At 46.3% G+C, this 26743-nt stretch overlaps 1 protein-coding gene and 1 long non-coding RNA gene across 3 annotated transcripts in view; one reads left to right on the plus strand and one right to left on the minus strand.

The window, feature by feature from the left end:
* LOC144797832 (uncharacterized) overlaps window positions 1-5044 on the minus strand; it is a 49172-nt gene extending 44128 nt beyond the window's left edge. Inside the window, exon 1 of the long non-coding RNA XR_013603478.1 lies at window positions 4713-5044. This is a non-coding gene — a long non-coding RNA (uncharacterized LOC144797832). The remainder of the gene's footprint in view (window positions 1-4712) is intronic.
* The window catches only part of LOC144797636 (aldo-keto reductase family 1 member B1-like), a 375986-nt gene that overhangs the window by 141884 nt on the left and 207359 nt on the right, over window positions 1-26743 (plus strand). The window lies entirely within an intron of this gene.

The raw sequence follows: 26743 nt of genomic DNA on the forward strand, positions 1-26743 counted from the left end.
AACGAAGCAGCAATGCGGGCTAGGCAGCACAGGCACACTGAATAAATGAGCAGATGCAGGCACAATCGAGCTAGCAGGTAGGCACGCCGAAAATAATGAAAGTACAGTTAATGGATACAATAGGGTAATGCTACAGGCACTTTCGAGCGCTAAAAGGGTCAGCAGCGCGTTAATGAGATCCACAGCGCAATGCAAACGATACCAGTCCCAATTAGGCAGGAGTCAGCAGGGCAGCAGGGAGCGACCACTTCTAACGAAGTCAGGGCGGTCACAGCGCTTAGGTGGTCGGGAGCGACCTAGTCTCTTAGTGGGAGGGAGGAGCAGCAGGGAGGCGGGTGCGTGGTGGAGGGGGCGGGCTATAGGCAAAAACAACAACAACACGGATAATGGCGGCTGAAAACGCGAGTTCAGACCGGGTTGGCAGAGAGAGATTCTGTCAGTTTCAGTTATTAGACCAACGAAGCAGCAATGCGGGCTAGGCAGCACAGGCACACTGAATAAATGAGCAGATGCAGGCACAATCGAGCTAGCAGGTAGGCACGCCGAAAATAATGAAAGTACAGTTAATGGATACAATAGGGTAATGCTACAGGCACTTTCAAGCGCTAAAAGGGTCAGCAGCGCGTTAATGAGATCCACAGCGCAATGCAAACGATACCAGTCCCAATTAGGCAGGAGTCAGCAGGGCAGCAGGGAGCGACCACTTCTAACGAAGTCAGGGCGGTCACAGCGCTTAGGTGGTCGGGAGCGACCTAGTCTCTTAGTGGGAGGGAGGAGCAGCAGGGAGGCGGGTGCGTGGTGGAGGGGGCGGGCTATAGGCAAAAACAACAACAACACGGATAATGGCGGCTGAAAACGCGAGTTCAGACCGGGTTGGCAGAGAGAGATTCTGTCAGTTTCAGTTATTAGACCAACGAAGCAGCAATGCGGGCTAGGCAGCACAGGCACACTGAATAAATGAGCAGATGCAGGCACAATCGAGCTAGCAGGTAGGCACGCCGAAAATAATGAAAGTACAGTTAATGGATACAATAGGGTAATGCTACAGGCACTTTCGAGCGCTAAAAGGGTCAGCAGCGCGTTAATGAGATCCACAGCGCAATGCAAACGATACCAGTCCCAATTAGGCAGGAGTCAGCAGGGCAGCAGGGAGCGACCACTTCTAACGAAGTCAGGGCGGTCACAGGTCATAGCACGCCCCGCCCGTAGAGGGACAGGAAGACCCCTATGATGAAGCATGACACTATGGGATTCATAGTGTGTGAGGGGTATTTTAAAAACACTTAGTGCTTCTCCCTTACATTTTTAGGGAGCAGTTATCTCACACATGACAATAAAAAATACAAATAAATAAAATAAAATAGGAAAGAATCTCGTTGTTTAGGTATAGTCTGACTGGAGGTAGATTTTACCTATCAAAAACCTCTATCCTCCCTCCTTTTGGTGTTTTTGATATACTTACTGAACCGCCTGCAGGTGGTTCAAAATGTGGCAGCTAGGTCCGTGCTCATGGTTGGACTCAGGTCACACATGTCTCCCCACATTAGATCCTTGCACTGGCTTCCAGAGAGACAAAGAGTCTTTTTTAAATACCTGGTCCTAACTTTTAAGGCTGTTAATAACATTGGGGCCCCATATATTAGGAACAAAATTCAGCCCAACAAACCACTCAGAACGCTGCGATCCTCCTCCCAGCAGCTGACAATTGTGCCTAAGTTTTACCGTTCTTACAAAGGAGGCCGCTCTTTCCAATGAGTAGCGGCAAAATTATGGAATGGTCTCCCTTTTTTCCTTAGACAGGAACGAGATCTTCTTAGCTTTAGGCGAAGCTTAAAGACCTGGCTCTCCCAACAGTAGTCGCAGTCCAGTTAGTTATCGATGGCTGTTTCTTCACTTACTCTGTTTCTGGGGTTAAGACAGTGCCGGAACACTCCTTGGGGTAGCCGTGCGCTTAACAAATACCCCTATAACATAACATGAGGGGCCAGACGTCCCAGAATAAAGGTGAACGTTTGCCAATATCCTGATATTGGTGACACTGCCTATTAGAGAGAGAGTCAAATTGTAAATGGATACCAAGCCAGACTGACTAGATGAGCGTGGCTGCCTTCTTCACCCATAGTTTTCCATGAATAAATGCATTGTGGCCACACAGCAATGTCAACTGTGTGGCAGGCTCTTTTCATCCTGTTCCACTGCCAGCCATATTGCTCCCTGCATGTATCTAATTCTATTTTTTAAGTTCTGTATGTTTACAGTCCGAAAGCACTGAAGCAGGCAGCCGTAGCACAGAAAATAAGCAGTATGTCGACCATTTAAATGAGAATATGTTTATTGGATTCACTGTTCACAAATCGTACTTCTCCGCCATCGGATTACCATTAATGTTCCTAAACTCCGGGGCCCAGATTTATGAACAATTGACACAAAGCATCTGCGTTGCATGAAAGAGAGAGAACAGAACAGCACCATATCTACTAAAATACAGCACTGTTTTCATCTCTGCCTGCGCAGGTTCCCTTTAGGCTGCGATGCGCCAATGCACATACACTATAGCCATTGCGCAAGCGTGTGTGTTCTGTAAAGAATAGTTTTATACTTGAAGGTAACCCTTTAACACTTTTCCTGGTGTGTATGTGTGCTGTACAACGTAGCACTTATGCAAAGTAGGAAAAATGAGGAGAAATTAAATAATGTATTTTTGTTACTCCTGCCGTGAGGAGGCATAGGATTTTGCGCAAATTGCCGTCTACAAATGTTTGTAGATAGGGGTTTGCCACAAAACGCATGTGCCAAACTTGGACCCCCCCTTTGCACAAAGTAATGTAAAGCAGCTCATAACGCAACTTTTGTGCTAATTTAGAAAATTATCCAACACAAATCCTGATTTGCACTGAATATAGTAAATCCTAGCATAACATTTTGTGTGGAGTTTGTATTACAATAGTAACGAAAACCCAGCACAAAACATTAGTAAATCTCGGCCTAAAATGTTCTCATGTCTGTGTATCTCAAACTGTTTTCTCAAAGAAAAGCCATTTGAGAATATAACTCATCGCAAGACATATCAAAATCACTACCTAAAGATAACTTTTCCAGTTTATTTTAAGTCCGTAATGAACAGAAACTGTAGTAATGCACTAACTGACTTTAATTCCCTTTAAGAGAAAGGTGGAACTATAATTTTATAGAACAAATAAAAAACTAGTGTATACCTTCTAAGGCAGCTATGAATATGTAATCATAGAAAATTACGGCACTTATAGTGCAAAACAGGCAATGAATTAAGTGTCATTGGTATTATATAGCAAAGCAAATGGCTTTAAGTTAATGAAAGGCGAGACCTATTGCATTGTTAATGCTTGTTACACCTACCTAACACTAGGCGAGACCTAAACAGGGGTTTGCCACATTGTATGGGGTAATAAGTGCTATATATTTCAATTACAATACAATTTATAGTACCTTGTAATAGTAGTGGGGCAACCACGTGTTCTCAGCAAGAGGGGAGTTTCCTGTCTCGGGAGTGAGTCGACCTCAAAAGTTAGCACAATAATTGCTCTAATAAATAAGCAATTGGGCTTCCTTGCACTTTCATGTAACATGGGCATTTGCTGCTAGTGATCGAATCACAGGTCCTTCTGATAGTATTGCTTTGAGCATGAATCGTTTTAGATTCTCACCTGGAGCCAGATGCATTTAATATTGAATTCGCATCTGCAAACTCTGCAATTGGCAAAATCAGTCCGCCGGCACTAAATTGTATTCTGCTATGCATTAAACCAATTGAGGGCCGCTCAAATTATTTAACTCACAGATTCAATTTAGCTTTTTTTTTTTAACCAGCCCCAGCGCACTAAAGTGCAGTATTTCAGAGGACCCGGATAGTTCCGCCTTAAAGGCGAGTGCCCATTATACCCTCTAAGCAAGATTAAGGAAGAGCATTACCGTCCGAGCTGTGGTAGGTGCAAAGGGTGCATAGAAGGCAGCAAGGCAAAGGGTGCGCAGCCAAAGCGGGAACGTGCTCCATCGGGCGGGCGGCGGCAACCTGAACCATACAGCAGGCCTAATGCAGCAAAAGAGCGCTGTGCACGCCGGATGCGCTCGGTATCTGTGGCCTGGACCTGAGGCCGGAGCCGCTGAGCTAAGGTCTGCAGAAGGCGACAAATATGTGACTCAGACTGCTGCGGGCAGCGCCGCAGAGAAGCCGCCGTGCAGCTGGGCATGGCCTCGGCTAAGCGTCCACTTACCATCAGGGATGTCTGGCCGTAGGACCCTCCAGAATGTTCCCACTGTCTCGGACCCTGCTGCACCAACTTTAGTAAGAGGAACAGGCTGACACCCCCCCACTGAAGCACACAACCCGCCCATTGAAGGGAGGTGCGAGTACAGAAAGCATTCTCTGCCGGGGCATACCAGCTCTCCCGGACACCATAGTCAATGGAGAATGGGCAAGCATTCCTTCAGCCAATCCCAAGCCACGGTACAGCCTGGGAGCCTAACAACCAATAAACAATACAAAACTCCCCAGCCAGTCCTTAGGCGATATTTTGCTTCTCCAATCACATTTCATTAGGTTCAACACTGCTAAAAATTATACTACCTCATACGAGATTGGTCAATTGCCTGAGTCAGGCCCTGTCTGCCCTAGATTTGAGACAGAAGGCCGTTGATAAACTAGTAATGTCATGAACAACGGGTTTGCTTCTCACCGTAATATCTTGGGCCTTTCCGTGCAGGTCACCATGTGGTAGCAAGCCTCAGCCAGGCATACTAGTGCAAGGGATTTGCCCTTCTCTCAGGTCTCCTCCGGCAGTGATCACGTCCAAAGCGAGATTCCAATCCTTCGTCTCGACCAGTCCTTCGGGCATCCGAGTCACCCGTTGGGCGCCAATTTGTGGTAGCAAGCCTTAGCCAGGCCTACTAGTGCAAGGGATTCGCCCTTCTCTGCTTAGAGTCCTTAGACCAATAATAAGAAGTTGGCACAGAAACTGGAATAGAAAAGACAGAGTTTATTAAACCTCATGAGGTGGAACTACATTCACACAACACCCTTCGGTAGAGTATGAGGTAGCACACTGACTGGATGGAGCTTGGTCCTTTTATACCCACACAGTGGCTGAAATGAAGGTGGTACAAGGCACAGAGTGTTACTTTCCAATACATATAAGGTCATACAGAGAGTGTGCTAGCAACAAGTGGGAAGGGCTGACAGTTAGCTAATTCTGGTGGACACATCTTGACAGTTACAAATTGGAGACAGCTGCATGCTCAACTGAGCATGTGCAAAGCAGAAGAGGATAAATATATCTTGTCTCTAGGCAGATTTCAAGAGCAGTTTACAGGAAGGTAGGACAGAGCACATGGCAAACAAAATGGCCGATAGAAATACAAAATGGATTCCGTAAAACGGACAAGATAGTCTCTAAATACAAGATGTCTTCTGCTAATGCTTAACCTAATCATTTCTAAATTACGACAACCAAGCATATGTCTGCACAGAAAGGTTGATCACCTGTTTCCCGTTCGCATCCTCACCCGTAAATGGCATGCGAGCAACGGCAGCGGCTGTCCATGCGCTGCCTCGGAGCACCAGCAACATGTCTGCCGGCAGCGGCTGTCCATGTGCTGCCTCGGGCCCCCCAGTTGCCGCTGCTCCCAAACACCCACCAATTTCACGGCAACAGCACTTGCAGGAGCCCAGCACACCCTCCAACATGAATTGTTATCTCAAGGATCACTTCCTGGTTTTCCTTCTGTTAGTCATTTGTCACACATCACGCATGCGCAAAATAGCCATGAACAGCGCGCAACACAAACAAGCATCGATTTCTTGTCTTTATGGGGCCATGTGTTTCTAATTAGAAACACATGGCCCCATAAAGAAAGCGCTTTGCGACAGCAGCAAAGCAGGCAAGCCAGTCCGGCTCGCAGTCAAAAGGGCGTCTACAGAAAACCCTCATTTCCACCGTTTAGCATAAACAGTAACACCAGCCAATGCAAATGAGGGGGGGGGGGCTTAAAGCTCTCTTCTGAAAGTCCTTGTGAGCAATAAATCTCACCGAGCATGGCTTCGCAAGTGCGCAGCAACGCTAGGCGAGACCTAAAAAAGAAATAGGGTGAGATGGGCCACAGTCTCATTAAAGTCTAACCTGAATGCAGCAGACGTGACATCACATGTCCTTTCACCCCAATGTCATTATGTGATGTCACATTATGAGATGTCAACCTCCTCTCAGCTGTATTTTTTTTTATTACCTCTTGCATACCTATCTTTCTCACCTGTTACTGATTCGTTCTCACCCCTACTGACTCCTCCGCTACTTTGTCTTTCTCATGGATCCCCTTACATCTCATGTGTTCCCCTCTCTCACCTCACTTGCTCACCTCTTTCCTTTTTTTTACACTCTTTCACTTCCCTATCACCGCTCGTACTCCATTGTCTGTCTCTTTCTCACCTGTCTATGTCTCAATATCAGCTCCATAGATAACACCTTTCCTGTTCCCCACCATTTCCTTATCTGTTTTTCTAACCTTTACCTCTGTTTCTCTCTCTAAATTGGATAATCACTCTTTATCCTATTTATCTCTGTCACTTTCTCTCCACTCTTTCAATTGTCTCCCTTCTTTCAGCTGTCAATTTTTCACCTGTTAATCTCCCCACTTCTTTTAGCTGTTTTTCTAACCTATCTCTTTATCGTGTCTCTCTTTCACAACTGTCTTCCCTTCTCTCCAAGCTTCCTCGCTCATCATTGTCTCTATTACCTCTCTCACCTGTCTACCCACCCTTTGCCTCTCTTTCGCTCTCTCTACAGACCCTTTCAAAATAGTCTCTCACCTCTAACCTGTCTCCCCATTAACTCTCAGCTGCATCTTTATCATTTGCTGCCTGTCCCTCTCTTCTCTATATCTTTCTTACAAGTCTCACAAACCTCTGCTCTAGGAGCAGAGTAGACTGACCACTGGCAAACGCTGGAGAGTGTGGCGGTGGTACGTGTGTGGCTTCCCACCCCCCCACTGCTGATAGCCTGAAGTTAGAAAGAAGTTCATGAGACACCTTGGTAGGGAGGAAATTCTGTGATTCTTTGAACCAGGGGGATAGCTCTGAACTGATGAAGGACACAATCACAAGCTGAAAATAAAAGTAAAAGCGCATGTAAAAGGGAATAGATGGCGAAATTGACGCAGCTAAGCAATGTGATGGCTAGAAAGTTTGGCACAAGATTGTCAAATCGTTTGGCTGAGAGGCACACTGATTACGTGCAGAGCCAACTTAAACCCAAATATTGTAGGACTTTGAGAAGTCTAGCTCCACACCAGGACACAAAATGTATGCAATCATGATAGAGGTCAAGTTGCTCAGGCCAGATTTGAAGAAATTCAATAAAAGTTTGCAAAAGATGGAAGAAAAAGTGGAGGTAAAGCAAAAAGAAATAATTGAGCTGAAAACAACAGCATGGGCACTAATGGTGAAAGCTCAGGACTTAAAAAACAGATTTAAGGACTCAGAGATGAAGGCCAGATGAAACAAAAGTTGCCTTATGGGTTTTCTGAAATAAGCAGAGGGCCTGGATTTGTTCCTGAAATGGTGGATTGCAACTCAACTTGTATTGAAAGGATTCGCTAAGTTGTATTCTGTCGAAAAGGCGCTTTGGGCTCTGGGCCTGGTGCCTTGAGCATTATCCAAGAGCAATTATTACTAGGATATTCTACTTCACAAACCAAGATGTAACATTGCAGCATACATGAAAAAAAGGTGACCCTCGATTCAAGGGGTAAGTGATAAGAAATATACAGAAGTTAAGGAAGACCTTCCAAGATGCAAAACAAAAATCAGTGACATGGGCATAAAATACATTGTGCTGTAACCACCAAGCTTTGTGTAATCTTCAAAGGAAAGTTACACATTTTCTACCCCCAAAGGGAAGATTGGGATTGGCTGGACATGGGTGAAAAAAGGAAACTAAACAGAGCCTCGAGCAAGGAGGGATGACAGCACAATAGCAGTGACAGACAACCAAGGAGAGACTTGATTGATATCTGTTGGAAAATGTCCCTTTCTGAAGGGGCACCCCAAAATTCTTGCCTTTTTCCTCCCATTTTTCTGAGCTTCTTTTTGTTGACCATAGGACTCTGAGCACTTTACCACTGCTAACCAGTGCTAAAATGTATGTGCTTCTCCCCTAAACATGGTGACATTGGTATATACCTGTGTACCATATTTAGTACACCCATAATGCCCTTGTAAAGTGGTATACCATATACCCAGGGCCTGCAACTTAACTTCTACTAGTGGGCCTGTAGCACTGATTGTTCCACTCACACAATTAGCCTTTCAAACGTGTCTCAGGCCTGTCATTGCAAAGCCAGAGTGTGCAGTTTACTGGCACTTTGACCCAGTATTACAAACTACTTGCCAAGCCTTAAACTCTCCTTTTATTAAACATACATCACTCCTAAGGTAGCCCCCGGGAAGCCCTAAGGTCAGGGTTCTATGTAAGTAAAAGGTAGAACATATACCTTTAAGTTTTGCATGTCCTGGTAGTGACAAACAGCTAAATTCGCTTTCACTGATATGTTAGCCCAGCACTCTCAAAGTCCGTCCTATCGTAAATCCGGAGGCGCTATCCGGATTTACGATAGGACGGACTTCGCCGAGGACCCTAGCTGGATCGGGACTACTCTGTCCGGGACATTGTGCTGATTATAATAAGACAAATTACCTGCTAAAACTACATGGAAACTGACCATTAAGGAAGCGCATTAAATCTGAGAAATCTTCCGTCCTGACTCAATGAGGAATTAACTATTAGAATACGTGTACTTTACATTGCGAGCCCTGAAGAAGTCCCTGGATAGGACGAAACGCGTTGGCGGTTTCAAAAGTTTTTTTAAAGAATGAAAAATAAAGAAAGAACTGAAATCCAACATCGACTCGCCTTCGAAAAATTTCTGCATTACTGATTGTATACGTTGTGATATTTGTATTTTGAGGGTGCTGGGCTAACATATCTATGTACATTTGAGGAATGCGAGGTTCTTTGAATCAGCTTCTGAACTTAGGAGGTGTAGGGAATTGTGCCTCCAGCCCGTTTCTGCACCTCTGTGCTTTTCAAATACCAATAAGGGATTTTTCTGAACTTGTGCAGGCATCTATGCTTTGATTCCCAGCTTTGTATATTCTGTAAATTCGCTTTCACTGCCTACTTCTCCCATAGGCTAGCATTGGGAATTCCTAAAAACACTTTTAAGCTGTAATTCCAGATTAGAAAGAAGAAGCTAAATCATTTTTCACATCATTTGAATGGTAATGGTAAGTGGAGTAGTGTGGCTCACTGGTTAGAGGCGGCAGGCCTAAGAGCAGAAGTCAGCCCGGGACCAGGGTTCAATTCCCGACGCGGCAGGGTCGTGGACCTTGGTCAGCGGACTCGATAATTCTCGCTTCGGTGCTTACTCTAATCAGGGGTTCCAATCGGCAACTCTGGGCATTAGCTTGCCTAATCTCCACAACGGCCCCACCAATTCCGGGGATGCCTGGCTCCACCTTGGGGACTCCCAGCAAGGGACCATCCCACAGGGAAAGCCAGGACGGGTTCCCCAGAGTTATACAGCGCCGGGACGCCCCGTTGCTGGGGCAGCTGTGCGCTTTACAAGTATATTTACATTTACATTAATGATAAATCCTTTTTAGTGGTAAAGTTGGATTTGGCATTACTATTTCACAAATGCCACTTTTAGAAAGTGGACATTTCTCTGCACTTAACTTTGTTCTGTGTGCCTTCAGCCCGTCTCCAATATACGTCTTGGCTGGGTGACAGCTACACTTTGCACATTCCCTCTAGACAGCCACAAATACAGGAAGGGTGGGTGTGACAGAGGATTCATCTGCATTTTGGTAGCCTTTCTAGGTGGAAAGGGGAGTGTAAGCTAATACTTACATCTGAATAGACAGTGTTCTGTGTCCCACAAAAAAGGGCTGATCACCCCCTACATATAAAATGGTAGACTGGGCTGGGATAAAAGGGAACATGTGCACTTCAAAGAGAAGCTTTGAAGTTACCACCCACTTCAAAGGTGCATTTGGGTATAAGTACTGGGGCTCTGACCCTACCAAGACAAGACACTATTGGACCTGGGAAGAACTCTGCTGGAGTAAAGTCTGCTTGGCTGTAAGGATTACCACTTTCCCTTGAATGACTGTTCTGAGGAACTGGTTTTCTGCCTTGCTGAGCTGCCCTGCTGCCTCCTGATCTCTGCCCTGCTAAGGAGAAGGACTGGACCAACCTCACTAGAACCAAGAGTGACTCCATGGACTTGCTGGCCTGCCTCTTGTAAGCCTAAGGGAAATAAAAGACTTCCTGCAATTCTGCCGGTGCTGCAGGACTCCGCCATCTGTGAGTCCTACCCTTGCCTGAGGTGCCCCCTCCAGTCTTGGGCCTCAGTAGTAGGTTCTACAGTTGATTTTCTACAAAACCAACGCATCGTCGCCACTGCATAGTACCCTTCGATGCAGTACCAATCTGAAGACATCCCTGCACGGCTTGACAATGACACAGTACCGATCCGAGATCCCGATGGCGAGGTTCAACTCTGATGCAGCCCCAATTGAGGTTCCGACTGCGAGGCTCGGCATCAACTCAACTGTGTAAATTGGAACCGACACATCGGACTCTAAACAACGACACTTTGCTCCATCCAAGAAATGTTTTCAGTTGGCCCTACTTGGTTCCTGTAGGCGGCATGCCCTCCATCGCAGTCAACCCAAACTTTGGATTTACCCCAGTCCCTCGCGACCTCAATTAACCTTTTAGTGCTATTGTCTTCTAAGCACTGTTTTTGCATATATTCTTCAAAAATTCATATGTTGACTTCTACTGATTTGATTTTTGTCATTTTGATTCTGTTTACTCATAAATATTCCCTATTTTTCTAAAGCTGTTATGGAGTCTTTTTGTGGGGTATTCACTGTGTATGTATGTGTGTGTTGCACAGATACTTTACACATTGTCTCTTAAGTTAAGCCTGCCTGCTCTGTGCCAAGCAGCTAAAGTGTGAGCTCAGGTTAATTTAAAGTGTGTTTCTTGCTTACCATGACTAGGAGGTGGTTCCTGCCTGGCCTGGATGCATAACTTAGCCAACCAGGAATCCTATTTCTAACAATAGTCACAGGAACATTGATTCCAAGTAGAATCTGAAGAGCAGGGACTGGACATGAATGATTACACATAGGTAGTTGGTGGCATTCGATCACAGTTTTGAATTTCCTAGTTTAAAACAGAAAGTGTGAGGGTCACCATGTGTAGGCACTGTTAGAAGGTGATTGCCTGGGGGACAGCTTGCAGAGGGAGTTAACAACTTAGAGATCTGCCACACATTCAGAAGTTTATGGCCAAGTCTGAGCTGGTACAGGGAAGGGTTGTAGTCCAGGAAATCGAGGATCTGGATGATAGATAGAAAACCTCAGGAAATGTCACTTGGCACACCATGGAACCTGAGTTAAATATATGGAACATCGGAGGCTTGAAAGATTACACAAAGCGATAAAGGGTCTACTCGTATTTTTAAAGATGTGGGATTGGTATCGCCTGCCTGCAGGAAGCACACTTTTTGGAAGCTGAGGTAGAGAAAGTATATAAGAAAGGCAGGGGACAAATGTACTCGGACACCTATTCAGCTTATGTAAGGGGAGTTTCAACATGGACAGTGCATGGAATCCCATTCACAATGTAATGCACGAAGGCTTATGTGGAGGGAAGATTTCTCCAAATATATTGGCCTAGACTGTAAAGAAATGAGAACTATAAAAATCTATGCACCAATGTAGGTAGCCAAATAGTCAGTCTTGAGAGCGACATACTTAGGAGCTCCAGTCATAAAGCAGGTGAGTTTACTTTTGGTTTACAAGGAATGTTGGATAGAAGCCGTTCCTATCCCCCCAGATTGAGAAGTAAACCAGGTATGACGAGTGCCTTGAGGGAGGTTATGGAAACAGTGGAATTGCTTGATATTTGGAGAGAGCGTATGGCCTCCAAGTAAGAATACTGCTAATATTCGAGCACACAGAGCTCACATACCAATTTTAGCAGGTTAGAATTTATGTTGTACCAGGATGAGTTCACACCTAGCTGGAACAGAACCTCAGGAGTCCAACACACATCCTACACTTGGTACAACTGGGAGAACAACACAATGCCATAACAGCCTTAGACATAGAAAAGGTACTTGACACCCGAGGTGTCAGTACATGATCCGAGTGTTGGAGGGCATGGTGTTTGTTCCGAACTTGTTTCAGTACACAAAGCCGAAAGCCAGAGTTCACTGTGGGAACTGGTGTTAAAGAGTTGGGAAATAGAGAGTGCCAGGAAGCAAGACTGCCCACTCGACTTATTGCTATTTGTGCTAATAGCTGAGCCGCTTGGTTGGGGAGACTCTACCTGCAATTAGAGAATTAGCACATACCAGAAGGGGCACAACACAAATAGTGTCAATGTACGCAAATGCCCTATTAGTGTCTATGCAGCAGGCAGAGTATTTAGTCCTCCCGATCCCCTTGGAGGAGTCAGGCAGATTCTAGGGGGTGTCGGGCCGTCGTACAAACTGTACAAAATCACAGATACTTCTTATAGATAGGCTTCACTAAGCTGAAGAGAGAACTATACCGGAGGTGATCCTCCAATGAAATGTAAGATAATGATTAGCTATCTGAACATACAAGTAGCAAACTCGGGTCCAATTGTCCAAGAAGGATTTTCTTTCCAGGTGTCCTTCTGTCATGCAAAACTCAATGTGGTCAATACCACAGTCTGTATTTGAGCATCTAAACAAGTAGTCACTTGGTTGTGGATGTAAAAGTAGTAGTAAAAAACCTGGGCACACTTAAACAAGCCTGGGAAACATGCAGTCTTGAACTTCTGCATGTGGAAATATATGAAATAGCAGCCCACTGAAAAAAGCGATGAGATGGCTCAACAAAGGAGTGACCTCGGGGAACAATTTTTGAAAAGGAAACATGATAGGGATGGGCTCAGAAAGTTATGAAAGATGGGGAACAGAGTCCAACTAAACCACCCCTATGTGATTAGGCAATTGGGCACCACATGGGAGAGAACATTGAAAAACATAATGGAGCTGGCCTCCATATGCCCCAGATGTGGCGATATGGTCTTTGCCACTGTTTGTAGATATTATCAGACATGTAAGTGAAAGCATGGGAACTGCATAATAATGGGAGACTTCTACCCGGGTGACCACTTCATTACATTCAGTAAGTTACAAGAAAGCTTCAATGTTGGACCATCCCAATTTTTGTAATATGCACGAGTAGCAGGGGATGTTTCGACAGTCTTCCCAGATACTCCTGTAGCTATATAAACATATAGCAGCTTGGCGATTCCCGGTAGGAGCGGGAGAAGGAGGACTGCATTTCCCGCCCACCTCTGCCTTCAGCGCTCATAAGCAGGTCACATCTCCTGCGGTGGTGGTAGTCGCTTGGCGATTCCTTGTGGGCGCCGCAGAAGGAGGACTGCATTTTCCACCCACCCCTACCTTCAGCGCTCATAAGCGCATTGCGTCTCCCGTGACGGTCGTAGCCGCTTGGTGATTCTTGGTGGGAGCTGGAGAAGGAGGACTGCATTTCATTTCATGCCCACCCAAGGCAAAGCCCGGGCCACGGGCGGGCCCATTCACGCTCGTTAGAGACCAGAGGAGGCTGGGATGGGTCTACCCTCTTGGTTCTCTTTTATTTTATTTACTATCTCTCCAACATCTCTCTGCAAAAGCTTATTCGGTGCATCGGGAGGTGGAGGTTTGCAGTGGGCGCTCCACCTGGGCCATTACCTCATCGATGGGAGAGAGTTTAAAGTTTATTGCACAGTTAATTAAAACCAATGCGATGCAGTAACACAATAAGAAAATTAAAAATGCAGATTAAAAAGACATGCGTTTAAGACCAAGCTATACAATAGCGAAATAAGAATAAACAGTTCAACATTAAAACAAACTTTGTTTGTAGGCCGGCTATATTTGAACATGCTATACTTCCCATCCGTTATCTAGGCCTACAGGTCCATTCATATTTTACATAAAATTTTGTGGCTTAAATGATTTCCACAATCGAATTGATGTTCTAATTTATTAAGTTCTCATTGGTCAGTTCTTGGTAGGTTTTTTTCCACTGCTTTTAAAAATTTCACAAAGCTGCAGCTCAGCTGGGGGTCCTGTGCTGAGAAGCAGGTTAGCACTGCGCTCCTTCGTGTGCGTACCCCATGTAGAATAAAATGGCGTTTCAGCAGGAACTTCCTTTCTTCTTGCAATTCCTCACACGAGCATAACAGGTGCAGCATGTCTTCTGCCCCGTTGCCACATAGCCGACATAGTGTTCCTGCTTTCGATCTCAGCCAGTGAGGAAGGTGCTGAATGCATGGTAGCAGGCCCAGTCTATATCTTAAGAAAGTCAATTTGTTTTTTTTTGCATAACCCAGACCGAAATAAGGCTGGGAGACTTGTGTCTGATATGTGTTTAATACCATCCATGCGTGAGATCTTTTTGATAGGATGGCTTTGTCCTGGACCCACGACTGTAGCTTGATCGATTTCTTTACCAGCTTGTTAAGTGTTTTATGATCTGCAGGGGACACCCAGAGCTCTGCCAGCCCGGTGTCCTCTAAGCTTTTTGCCAGATATTTTGCTGCTGGTGAGTTTTGGGACTGCTCTAACTCCTTCCATAAATATTCATTCAGGGTTCCTGCGGTCGTTTTTCTCACTTTGTCCCATGTGCAGATGTATGCCCCCTGTTGTGCCAAAAGCTGAACCCGAATTCCAAATTCCAGTCTGATCTGAGCTGGGGAGGATTGCTTTGGGAGGCTGAAGATGATTCTATATGCAACACGATCGTATTGTCAAGTATTGTGGCATCTCTGCCACGGTGAGCCTCACTCCCATAAGTTAGTGTTGGTTACAGTTTTGGCACGTATGACATGTAATAAAGGAGTCAGAGAAGGGCCGGAAAGGTTATTGTTTAATGATTTTAATGCAATTGCCAGAGCTAGGCCTTTACCTTTTATACTAGCCCTTTGTGCGCTGAATTGGCCACCACTATCTATCTTCACACCTAGGTATTTGTACGACAAGGTGTCTTTGATACGGGTGTTATTCCAGAACCACGAGAAAGCTTTGTTCTTTTTTTTCTTACTGATTGTCATTGTTTGTGTTTTCTCGAGGTTCGCTGTTAAGTCATTTGACTCGGAATATCTCTTGGTCGTATTTAAGAGGTTTTGGAGTCCTACTCTTGTATGGCTTATTAGCACCAGGTCGTCTGCATATAAGAGGCATGGTAGATTGAGGCCTCCTAATTTTGGCAAGTGTGAATTACAGTTGTTTAATAGGGGCACCAGATCCCCCAGGTACAGGTTAAACAATGTGGGGGCCAATACACAGCCCTGCTTAAGGCCGTTGTTGGTTTGTATCCGCCTTGACAGCATTGAGCCGTCCCCCAACTTAATCTGAATCCAGGTGTCTGTATGTAGGTTTATTAGCAGCTCCAACAAAACTTTTGGGATGCCCCAGCCATTTAGTTTTTTCCATAATTGATTGCGGTTGATGTTGTCGAATGCCGCTTTGTAATCAATGTAGCAGAGGTGTAGGGGCAATTTTTTCATCTCTGCCTTGTCTATGAGGATGCCCATAGTCAATATGTTTGTTGTTGTTCCCACTGCTTTGGCGAAGCCTGTTTGGTTGACTGGTATAAGAGATTTCCTCGTGGCCCATGCCTGTAGTTCTTCCAATAGGAGCCCTGCAAAGTACTTCGCGTCGTTATCGATTAAGGCAACTAGCCGGTAGTTTTGAGGGAGACCCCTGTCCCCTGCTTTATATATGGGGGCAATGATGGAGCCCTTCCAAGAGTCTGGCAAGATGTTAGTATGCCTGATCTCCCAAAAAAGGGGTTCAAATGCCGCTGCCCAATAGTCCAAATCTTGTTTGAAGAGGACGGGCGGGATCCCATTTGGACCCGGCGCACCTTCCCTTCTTCCTTTCTTTATTTGCCGTTTGATTTTGTGTTGCAGTATATATGATCTGTGTCACCCACCGTGTCCTGATTGATTGGGGACCATTGTAGCGTGTAACCAACATCCTGGGCTTGTCCAAAAATAGGTTTGCTCATGTTCTTATTAGCCGACAGGTCTCGATTAAAATGGTTATCAAGATAAGCTGCCCAGTTTGCCTCTGTGATGTTTGATGTGATCTCCGTTTTTGCAGGGTGCATTAATGAATTTATTGTTTTCCAGAACCTTGCTCCGTCGTTCTTTTTTATGTCCTCATGAAGTGTTGCCCATAGTTGTTCCTCTATAGTTCTGTTTGCTTCCCACTTTAGTTTTTTTAACGAAGCTTTTAATTTAATAAGTTGTTCCGACTTCACTTTGTTGTTGTGATCCAGCTGTACTGCTCTCATTAAGTTAGAGATTGAGTTTTTAATTTCTTTAATTTTCCCTCTATATGCTCGGGGAAGGATACCCAGCTTATTCATCCTTGTGCGCATTTTGGGCTTTGTTGCATGATGCCCCAGGGCAGTAGTAAACTGCACCCATTTCGCTACTTCATTGGGGCCTGTGAGCTCCATGTAATGTTGTTTTGCCAGTCCTATCAAGATTTCTCCCGTTGCAGTCGAATACTTAATTTTTTTGAAGTTTACAGTATAGATGGACTCTTTAGGAGCCGTCGAACGCTCGTAAGTTGGTTTAGCGAGATCCATGGTGAGTTCCTGAGGGCAGTGGTCGCTATCTGTTTGGTTCCCTATTCCCTCCTCTTGTGTTGTTCCCATAAGATTGAGGTTGAAATCCCCAGTGAGAACTAGGTTCCTAGTTTTTCCCCCCGTGATGCACTCTTCTATGAAGGCATATAAATCCTCCGCTACTTTTTTCTTTCCTTTGGAATGAATTTTAGCATTGACCAGGGTGCAGTTGTTAATTGCGTTGCCTGAGCCTGTTGTCAGAGTCAGGTTAACTGCGAGTGCAGCTGTCACCGAGGGCCCGGTTTCTTTTACCATCACAAAGCTAGTTGTAGCCACATATATTGCCAAACCTCCTCTTAAGTGCCCATACTTGGCTAAGCTCTTGGCGCCAGAAAAAAGCGTAGGTACCCCTGAAGGTGCGGGGGCTCAGCAAGCCAAGTTTCTTGTAGCGCAATTAGGTCAAAGAACCGAATGTAGTCTATGAAATCCAAATCCAGCATTTTAGATGCTGGGCCATTTATATTCCAGGAGCATATACACAATTGATTCTGTGGGTGCTCCGTTGTTGTCCGCACCGCATGTCAGTTGCTGTTTGTTATGGTTCTCACGAACCGTCTTTGCTCCTGCCACCCGTTTGGAGCTTGTCTTCCGTGTTGTTCACCGAGAGCAAGTTCGATGAACCCATTACTGCCAATACAGCTTGGCCCGGCTGCGCCCCTAAGGACCGAGATTTTACTGCCTTCTGCGTGCTCCCTCGAGATTAGGCTTCTCTCAGAGCACAGGACGTCCGGATATCCTGGCTTTGTGAAAGGCTTCATCGTAATGCCCCATTTTTTAAAGGTCTCGGATTCCATAAGGATCTTTTGTGCCAGGTCAGCCGAAGCCCAAATCGCCTTCGTCGCCTCTTTTCCTGTGCCTTCCACCGCTATAAATTCAATAGACTTCAGGTCAGAGCTTGCCACGGATGACAGTGAGGGGATATTGCCTCTATTGAGGATATCGTGGCTTCCTTTGGATGTAAAGTCTGGGGTGAACCATGTGGCATCCGAATCTTTCTCTTGGTTGCTTGTGCCCCCAGATGTAAAGTCTGGGGTGAGCCATGTGGCATCCAAATCTTTTCCTTGGTTGCTTGCGCCCCCAGATACGTTGTCCGTATTTAGTAGTGGTGTCCGCTTCGCTCCACTTGTTGTGTTTGCTAATGCTCGATAGCCCTCTCGGTTGCGCTCCCATGCTGAGGTTTGATCCCTTTCACCTACGGTTAAGCCAGAGGTTACGCAGCGTGGATGCTGCGTATTTGAAATCAGGGCTACAGGAGCAGTTGTTATCACAGTCTGGCCTGCCTGTAGATGAGTTGACACGGTCGCTTTGGTGATGGTTAGTATTTATTGTTCAGTGAGTCCTACATCTTGTCTTCCTGTATTATCTCCCCTTGGGCTTGTAAAGGCTTTTGGGTTTCCCATGGATTCTATACGAGGCTGGATACTATGTGTTTGCCAATTCCGTGATTCAGTGTCAACTGGTGGAGTGATGGACCCACAGTGTTGAGATAAAGCAACTTGATTACTTGGTGGATCAGCTGCTGGTATCCCTGAGCTTGTGTTTATTTTTGGGCATTATCCTCAGGTGTGCCACTCATTTCGTCGTGATCACGATTTGGAGTTGTTGCTTCCGCCAGATTGCTCGTGCTTTGTTCTGCAGGGTTAATTTGCCCAAAGAGTTGCATAAAGCCTTCACGTTTCGAGCAAGGCTTGTATTTCCTCCCTTTACGTTTTTTCGCACGCCTCTGTTTTGCGTTTAATTTCAGGTTTATGTCAGCGTCGTCATCTGCTCCCACTGCAGGAGTTTTTATTGGCTATTCTCCCCTGTGTCCTGGGTTGTCTCTTTCTTCCTGAGGTGATCCTGGGTGCCAGTCATCGATGTTTTGTCATGCCGTTCGACAGCTGTATCCTTGTTGAGGGCGATGTCTGCTTCAGCCGCCTCTGCTTTTACAGTGGTCACTTTTCCGAAATCATTCGCTTTAGGGCACCCCTGTGCGTCGAAGCTGATCTTCTGACTGTGTTCGGCAGATCGTTTGAGCTGACCGCATAAGTCTGTCATTAATCTCGGCAGGGTGGCCAGCTTGTCAATGATTGGGCCACAATCACACTCAATGCCGTTTCTCCTTTTGGTATCCTCAAGTTGGTCGAATTTACTCTGGAGAAGCGAGTTCAGCGTGCCCAGCTTTCCATCTATTGCAACCTCGAATACAGCCAGCGTGTCCAATAACGTTAGTTGGGTGTCCATTTTTTCTGAATGGTAGTGTACTGTATCCACCAGAAGTTGTACTGTGTTGAGGAGACTGGGCCATACGCTTTCTTGGCTGGCTTGTGCTGGAGTTGCATCCTGGTTTCCTTGACTCTCTTTAGGCCCCGCTTCTTGGGACACGTGTGGATCTTTGTGGAGTTGCGCTATTACTGGCCTGCCCATTCCTGCTGTATTTGTCTGCATGCAGGCCGTTCTACTTTTTGATGTCTCACTGGCCGTCCTGCTTATACTCTGATCTTTAGGGTAAGCCATTATAAGTTCCTCCCACTCCTCTTTCCTTAGGCAAGAAGAGATTTCAATCACCTCTGGGGTGAGATTCTTCTGGATTGTGTCTTTGTTCCGCGTCCCTTCTGACGCCTTGGGTGCTAGTGTGGGTTCGTTGTTTGTGATGTCAAAGACTGCTAATGAGGAATCCGTTTCTGTTGGCCGCGCTAGTGCGATAGCAGTTTCTTCTTTCCTCTTACACTCTCCTTTATCGCATATGCCTCCGTGGCCAAAATCATTGCTCGTACTGGCACTCTCGATGTTGCTGTTGATATTGATGTTAAAGATATACTCCTCCAGTTTTGATGGCGACATGTCCTTGGCTTCATTTGGCCAGTGTACTTGGATTAAGTTGGCGTCTATGGTCGTTTTCCGTCCTGCCGGAGTACCCGCCGTTTCGGGCTTTTGCCCTGGTTGGATGTCATTGCGCTGAGGTGTTGATGTATTTTGGGGTGATGTTATAGATGTTATGTTTTTGTCTCCTTTACTATTGCCAATCCTACTGCTGTTGCCGTCGTCCAGTCGGGGCTGCTTGTCACTGGGCTGGTGATGCAGAGTTAGTTGGAGTGGTTCAAGAGGCGATTGAAGGTCTGATACTTTGTTGATCTTTGAGAGTAAAGCGTCCCTGGGTTCTTTAAAAAGCAGAATTTTGTGTAGATTTTTGGCTGTGCCAAAGTTTTATTCATTTTAGTACTCCCTTCTTTGTTAGTCGCATCGCTTGTTAGTTTGTTCATGGCAGATTGGTTCTGTATTGCCTCAGCCTCAGTTAAGTCCGTTAAGTCCGTTAAGTCGATTATGTCCAGTGCTGGGCTCTTCGCTATAGACTTAGATGTATCTGTTTGGACCCCTTTTTCCCCCTTAGATCGCTTAGGATTTTGTTTCCGCCTATTTTGCCCTCCCTTGTTCGTTTGGTCCCCTCGGATCGTTCCAGATCTCATGTTGGGGTTATTTGACCCTGGGATACAAACGAGCGGCAGAAGGTAAAAGCTGGGGAAAAAAGCTGGGGCAGCTCAGGGTGCACACTGGCCGACGGCCCTACTCCCTCCAGCCGGGCTCTGTCTAGGTTTCGGAGAGGTTTCGGAGAGGTGTAATGTTGGCCACGCCCAGGTTCCCCGCTTGGTCTAGTCCCTGGTTGTTATTTTTCTGGGTTGCTTGCAAATACGCAGGTCCTTTTTGGTGCAAAAAACACTGGTCCTTTTTGGTCCTTTTTGGTGCCCCGCCCACGCGCCCCCAACACAGCACTCACCGGCTTGGTCCTGATGTGTATGCCTGGTGTTACCCTAGTACAGGCCCGTGCCGCCCGGTCTTGCCTGGTACTGCTGGTGATGGTGCTGCCGGTACTGCCGGTGCTGTCGACGCCTTCACTGGGCTGGGCTGTGGGGCTGTGCTGAGCTGGGTTTGAGCTGGGCTGGGTTGAGCTGGCTAGGGGGGGTAGTCAGCCAATTAACCCCTCACCCCTCTGCTCGATCTTGCTCCCCCGCATAGACTTGCTGTGCTGTGGCTGGGGGTGGGGAATCGCCAGAAAGCCAGAAAGCCGCCAGAAGCCGCGGATTTTAGAGTTACAGTTTTGCAGTTTTTGCAGTTTTGCAGTGTCTCCGGTTGCCGTTACCGTTGCCGGCTGCTGCTGCTAACTCCCGGACTCGGCCCGGTCACCTTTGATGGCAAAAACACCGCACTGCTCCGCTCTGCCGTGACCGCACTGCCCCGCTCCGCTTTCCCTCAGCGACGATCTGGCAGCACTCTCTGCTCTCCTCTCTAGCGCCACCTGCCGTCATCCGAGAATGAGGAAAGGTAAACCCCTCATCAATGGGGTCGAGGTCAGAGGAACAGGTTGGGAAGGTAGCGTTCCCTTGTTTTCATTATTTGCATTTTTGCCGTTGACTGTAGTATCACAGCATCCAGGTAAAGATTTGGTTCCAAGGCATTTGAGGCCTCCATTATATGTGACCGTGCTAGCAGTCTCCTGTGGGATTTTTTGCTCAACAATCAAGAGTACAAGCTTTGTTACATTTTCATTTGCAAGTCCGCGGCTGAAGAGCGCTGAGTGAATATTGCTTTGGGTCTCCCATAGGGAAACGAAAGGTGACTACGGATTCTGGGAGGGCTGTGACAGGCTCAGTAGTATTTCTATGGATTCTTTTCTACAGAGGGCAGCAGGAGTGATTGACAAAGAGATAGAGCTGGTAGTCCGGCGTCTTTCTCAAGCCCCTGTAAATCGCCCTCATCCTAATCCTGCCTGGACACACACAATCTCAGACAACGTTGATGATCCATCAAATAGACCAGGAGTGCAAGCATCAGAGGGCCTGACCAGCTGCATGGCAGGTCAGCACTTACCTCTTTTACCCTCTATTGTGGTCAATAATACTAGGGGGGATGAAGTATCCCCAACTTAAAATCGTGTGGCCGGTAGCCCTTTTAAGCAAAAATTAACTTCTGGGTTTGCCACGCAAGGGGAAACAGGAGGAGTAGAGATGGCCAGTCAAGGATCAGTTAGCAAAAGAAACGGCCAAATGTCTGGGGGAAAGGCCAAAAGACCGAGAGCTGAGGTGACATGCCAGAAGTTACCAATTGATCAAGTAATCACAAAGGCAGACATGGCAAGTATACTAAAATCCTTTCTGGTCTCAGTTAAGGTTACATTGAATTCGATACTGGTTTCACTATTTCAACGTCTGACTTCAATAGAAAAGGGACTTTCTGACCTCAAATTTTGTATCCCTTCAAGGAGGGAGGCCTTTAATATGGAACCAAGGATCACATCGGGTCATCTGGCAACCGAAGGACCTAATCTGGCAACTTCTCATTTAAACACCAAGAAGCATCCATCTCCCCCGTGTAAGCGACCTATGGATTTCGCCATCAGTTGCCCACAGAACCCTCGGTCCCCGTCTTCCTCACAGAACCACACGGTCCTAAGTTCTGGTTTAAGTTTAGGACCTGCGGAAAGGGCACCCACACTAAATCAAACCATCCCTGAGAGTAATAGAGCAGGAGAGTCATCTCTGGGCAGAGGGGGGAGTCCTGATCAGAATCTTGTTGATATACATCTTCCACCAGAATTAACACCTTATGTTGTGCTCCAGGGGAATGTGCCACCTCGCTCTCACCCAGGGTGTTAAGGAAAACTATTTCCAACCGAAGAACAAAGTCCTACACTGGCTGTCCTGTAATACTGCCTTAGGTACAAGGGTGGAAAAAAACATAAACATGGTGCGATGGGTCTATTGGGTAGGTAGCTCCTATAAGTCCTGCAAGGAAGACTGTGTCAATATCAATTTTAATAGACTTCATATTGCAGGAAGCATTCTGGCTACAGAATCAATTAACAACCCTTTTGGTACCCAAACATCTATTATGGCCCTTACTCTCGGATTCTTCTATAAACCTGAGTCATCTGGTTGGAACAATATGTCTCATAACAGTAGGGCCCCGTTTGACAGGCAGAAGTCCTCCCACTCTCCCTTCAGGTCCAGAAAAGTACATTTGAACCATACTCATTGGACATCACAAGGCAGGCAGCAGCTTGTTCCATCTCTTATGGAGTTATCAAATCGTTTTGCACCCTTAGGCACTTTGGACACTTGTGATTGAGTTAGTGGGGTTGTTTCTGTGGAACTGGGGATAACAAATATTCAGCCAGGCAAATCTCGGCAAAGTGATGGGACTTTGGGTGGAATAGACTGCAACTTTACATCATGGAATGTTGCAGTCTTAGCTAATAAGCTTCTTGACCCCTCATAGATTTTATTGCAAGATTGCAAGAAACATGGCTGACCAGGAATAGTTTTCTCTTGGAGGGTTATAAGTCTTTTTTTGTTCCGGCTACTCCTTCATCCTGAGGAAGATCGAGAAGTAGTCTTGCAATTTATGTTTCCTTGGCAACAGAGTGTAAGATATCTGTGTTGCCGACTGAGAGCCCGTGTATACAGTCTTTGCTGTTGTGTAATGGGTCCCATAAACTGGGTCTCTTGAATTTTTATAACGTAATGTCTTGTGCTAAGGACGTGTGTAACATTTCTATGTTTGGCTCCTTTTTAAAGAAACCTCTTAATGTAGTTTTGTAAAAATGTTCTGATTGCTGGGGATTTTAATACTCACCTATGTGGAGATCCACAAGTCTGATGGATTTGGGCTGCCCACGTGCGAGGTGGATTCAGTTTGACCACACTGCACTAGGCGATTTACTTAACCGTTTTCTACATGAATTTGATTTATCTTCACCTATGTGCACATTAGGTCCTCGTAGCAAGGCCATAACACTGTTTTTGTTAGGAGTGGATGTGGTTCATTTGTGTGTTTGCCCTCCGTTGGGGACCCAAAGCTTCGAGGAGGTTGGTGACCAGGACCGGGAACCAGTGAGTGCTGGACTACACTCCCCAGCGTCCCCTGGGGCATTCATTACAGCTGCCAAAGTTTCCTTTGCACCAGGAGGCGCCTACAAAATCACCAGGGCTTCCCGCAGTGTGGAAAGTCCTGCTGTTGTTTGTTTGTTTACCCTCCGTTGGGGGCCCAAAGTTTTGAGGAGGTCAGTGGACTGGGACCAGGAGCCGGGGAGTGCTGGGCTACACTCCCCAGCGTCCCCTGCGGCATCCCGCTGCCAACGTTTTTCTTGCGCCAGGAGGCACCTACAAAAGCGCCCAGGGGCTCCCACAGTGCGGGACGCGTGCGGGCTGGCCCGTCTGAGCCCGTCAGAGTCCCGAAGTGGCTGGGCTTGGCAATTTCCCTAAGGCTAGACTCCCAGACCTCTGGAGCTAAGGTCAGATTTGCCTGTATTTTATCATCGTATTGAGTCCGGATTGTATTGACTCCCACTCAGGATCGCCTTCGTGTATTGGGGGCTTCTGACAAAACTGCCCACCTCAGACCGGTCACTCTTTTTAACTTTTTGAAGTGAAGGTCTGGTCGATGGTAGGCGGGCCAAATATTTGGCAATAATTCCATCGTAACGGCGCATTAAAAATCATGGGAGAGCGCACTGGTGAGGGCAAATCCCAACTCCAATCCCCCCAAAACGCAAAGCCCCGCCAGCAAATTTCCAATGACAGGATGCTCCAAAGGGCAATAGGTGTAGTGGCAATGGAAATCGAATTACCAGAACGGCGTTTATCGCTGGGCACAGATTTGTTGCACCTCTTCCCAACCAGAATGACCCACTCGTTTTTCAAGCTCTGGCCTTAGACTCACCCACCCACCACATAAACCCACGTACTAAAACTTGCAAGTCACCGGCCCCCAAAGTGACCGTGGAACAAACTCGTTCTGTTCTACCATGAACAAGGAAACATAAGACAACGGTAAACACTGGATCTAGATGCAAGAATCCCCCCCACAGAACGCCTGGTGCCTGATGATCTGGGAGCAATGGAGATGGGGCCTGCTTTGAAGGAAGGCTTGGCACAACCACCCTGGGTACATACACTGGTCAAGGACATGCAGGCCCAAATGAGGGCCATTGTAAAGGACGATCAAGGGCTCCAGGGAATCTCATTTGGCACTTAAAAATGAATATATTTTCTTGTTGACCAGGCATCGAAATTTTTCATACAAGAACTCAGATGATATACTCATGACCCGCAGGGTGGTATGGGTAGGCTGGAGGCCAAAAACTGCCACAGGGGACTGCGTTGTGATAAATTTTAGGTCGCCAAACATTGTCCAAACAGTCTTAGAGGGGAACCATATAATGGGGGGGGGGGGGATAGGGGCTTTCCCACTGGGTTATTTTTACCCCCCAGAATTATACCAGTATGTACAAACCAGGATGGTCTTGAGAGGGGGTTGTGGGAACAGACCAAGTGTCGGCCCCCCAGGGGTACACACCACCCTAGCACACTTTTCTATAATCTGCCACTCTCAAATAGATTTGATTCACTGAAATTGGTGGATTGGCCCATGTGTAGGGAGTTCCCACACAGGAATTCTAACAAAATTGGAGGGGCACACTTTGTCGGGGGCTGATGACACTAGGGCAGGGGCCAGGAGAAAAGAAGGGGGTAGAGAGTGGAGCAGATAACAAAGGATGGAAGGTACCTGCTAACACCCAAATTACATCTGATCACCCCTGGAGACCCCATGTTCATCTATAGTACAACTGTGTGTGTCTGTAAACAACATAGACAACACTGCTGCCCCCTCCCCCGCCACCAGTAAATGCCCACACCTAGCTAGGCCGAAGGCGATAAGCTCAGCACCTCGAAGCCTAACAGCAAAACAGGGCAATCGCCTCCTAAATCCTGAAGTTTGCAAGGGTCCACCCAGGTTAAAATACCTTTCTTGGAACATAGCAGGTCTCATCCCCAAACTGGACAATCCAGAATAGGGTTCGTTCATTGATGAGTTATGCATGTTCTAGGAAACCTGGGCTAGGCCGGACACTCACAGAGAGGGCTATGCTAAATTTAGCATTACAGCATCCAGCACGGGCAGGGGAAGGTCATCAGGGAGATTATGTACCTGGGTTGGTGTGCACTTGGGATGTGTCTGAAACCAGATAGAGCGTTCATCAAAAGAGAGGGATGAGGAATACTTGTCCCGTTCAGTTCCCCAAGGACAATATTGTGATAATCAAGTAGAAAAGGACACTTGTATCTACAGAAACCATTGGTTCACTTTGACAACCCTCATAGACGCTAAAGATTTTGACGATGCGGTATATTTGTTTTTCCGCCCCTCATCTAGCGACACGGCATAGTCATTGGGTGGTCAAAGGTAAAGTATGCCTGCCTCACCCGAGGCACCTCTGGAGAGTGTAGAAGTGTCCAGAGATCAAAAGGAGAAGGTTCAATGGCCAAACTACGAGGGAGTTTTCTAAAAAACAGTATAGTCACCATGAACAAATTTATTAAAGAAGGTGAATACTGTAGGCTAAAATCAAATGGGTATATTCGATAATCGTGTAACTAGATTATCATATGTAAAGTTTTTTTTAAAAGTCGACATGTTTCAGCTCCTAGTGGCCCAGAAGGGTCGGTAGAGCTTTCGTCAGGACACATACAAAGAAGTTCTACTTACACAACTTGTGCAGTATTCAAATGCTTATTGGCAATCATGGATACGTTATCCTGTTTGCCTGGGAAATAGTTCCTCTTCAGGGTGCTAAGGGCCGCTGTGTTGTGGTCAAAGCCACGTGTGTTGCAGAAGTTGTCTGTGCTGGCTCTGCCGACCCTTCTGGGCCACTAGGAGCTGAAACATGTCGACTTTTAAAAAAAACTTTACATATGATAATCTAGTTACACGATTATCGAATATACCCATTTGATTTTAGCCTACAGTATTCACCTTCTTTAATAAATTTGTTCATGGTGACTATACTGTTTTTTAGAAAACTCCCTCGTAGTTTGGCCATTGAACCTTCTCCTTTTGATCTCTGGACACTTCTACACTCTCCAGAGGTGCCTCGGGTGAGGCAGGCATACTTTACCTTTGACCACCCAATGACTATGCCGT

The sequence above is a fragment of the Lissotriton helveticus genome, chromosome 1_1 (assembly GCF_964261635.1).
Source record: "Lissotriton helveticus chromosome 1_1, aLisHel1.1, whole genome shotgun sequence".
Taxonomy (NCBI): Eukaryota; Metazoa; Chordata; class Amphibia; order Caudata; family Salamandridae; genus Lissotriton; species Lissotriton helveticus.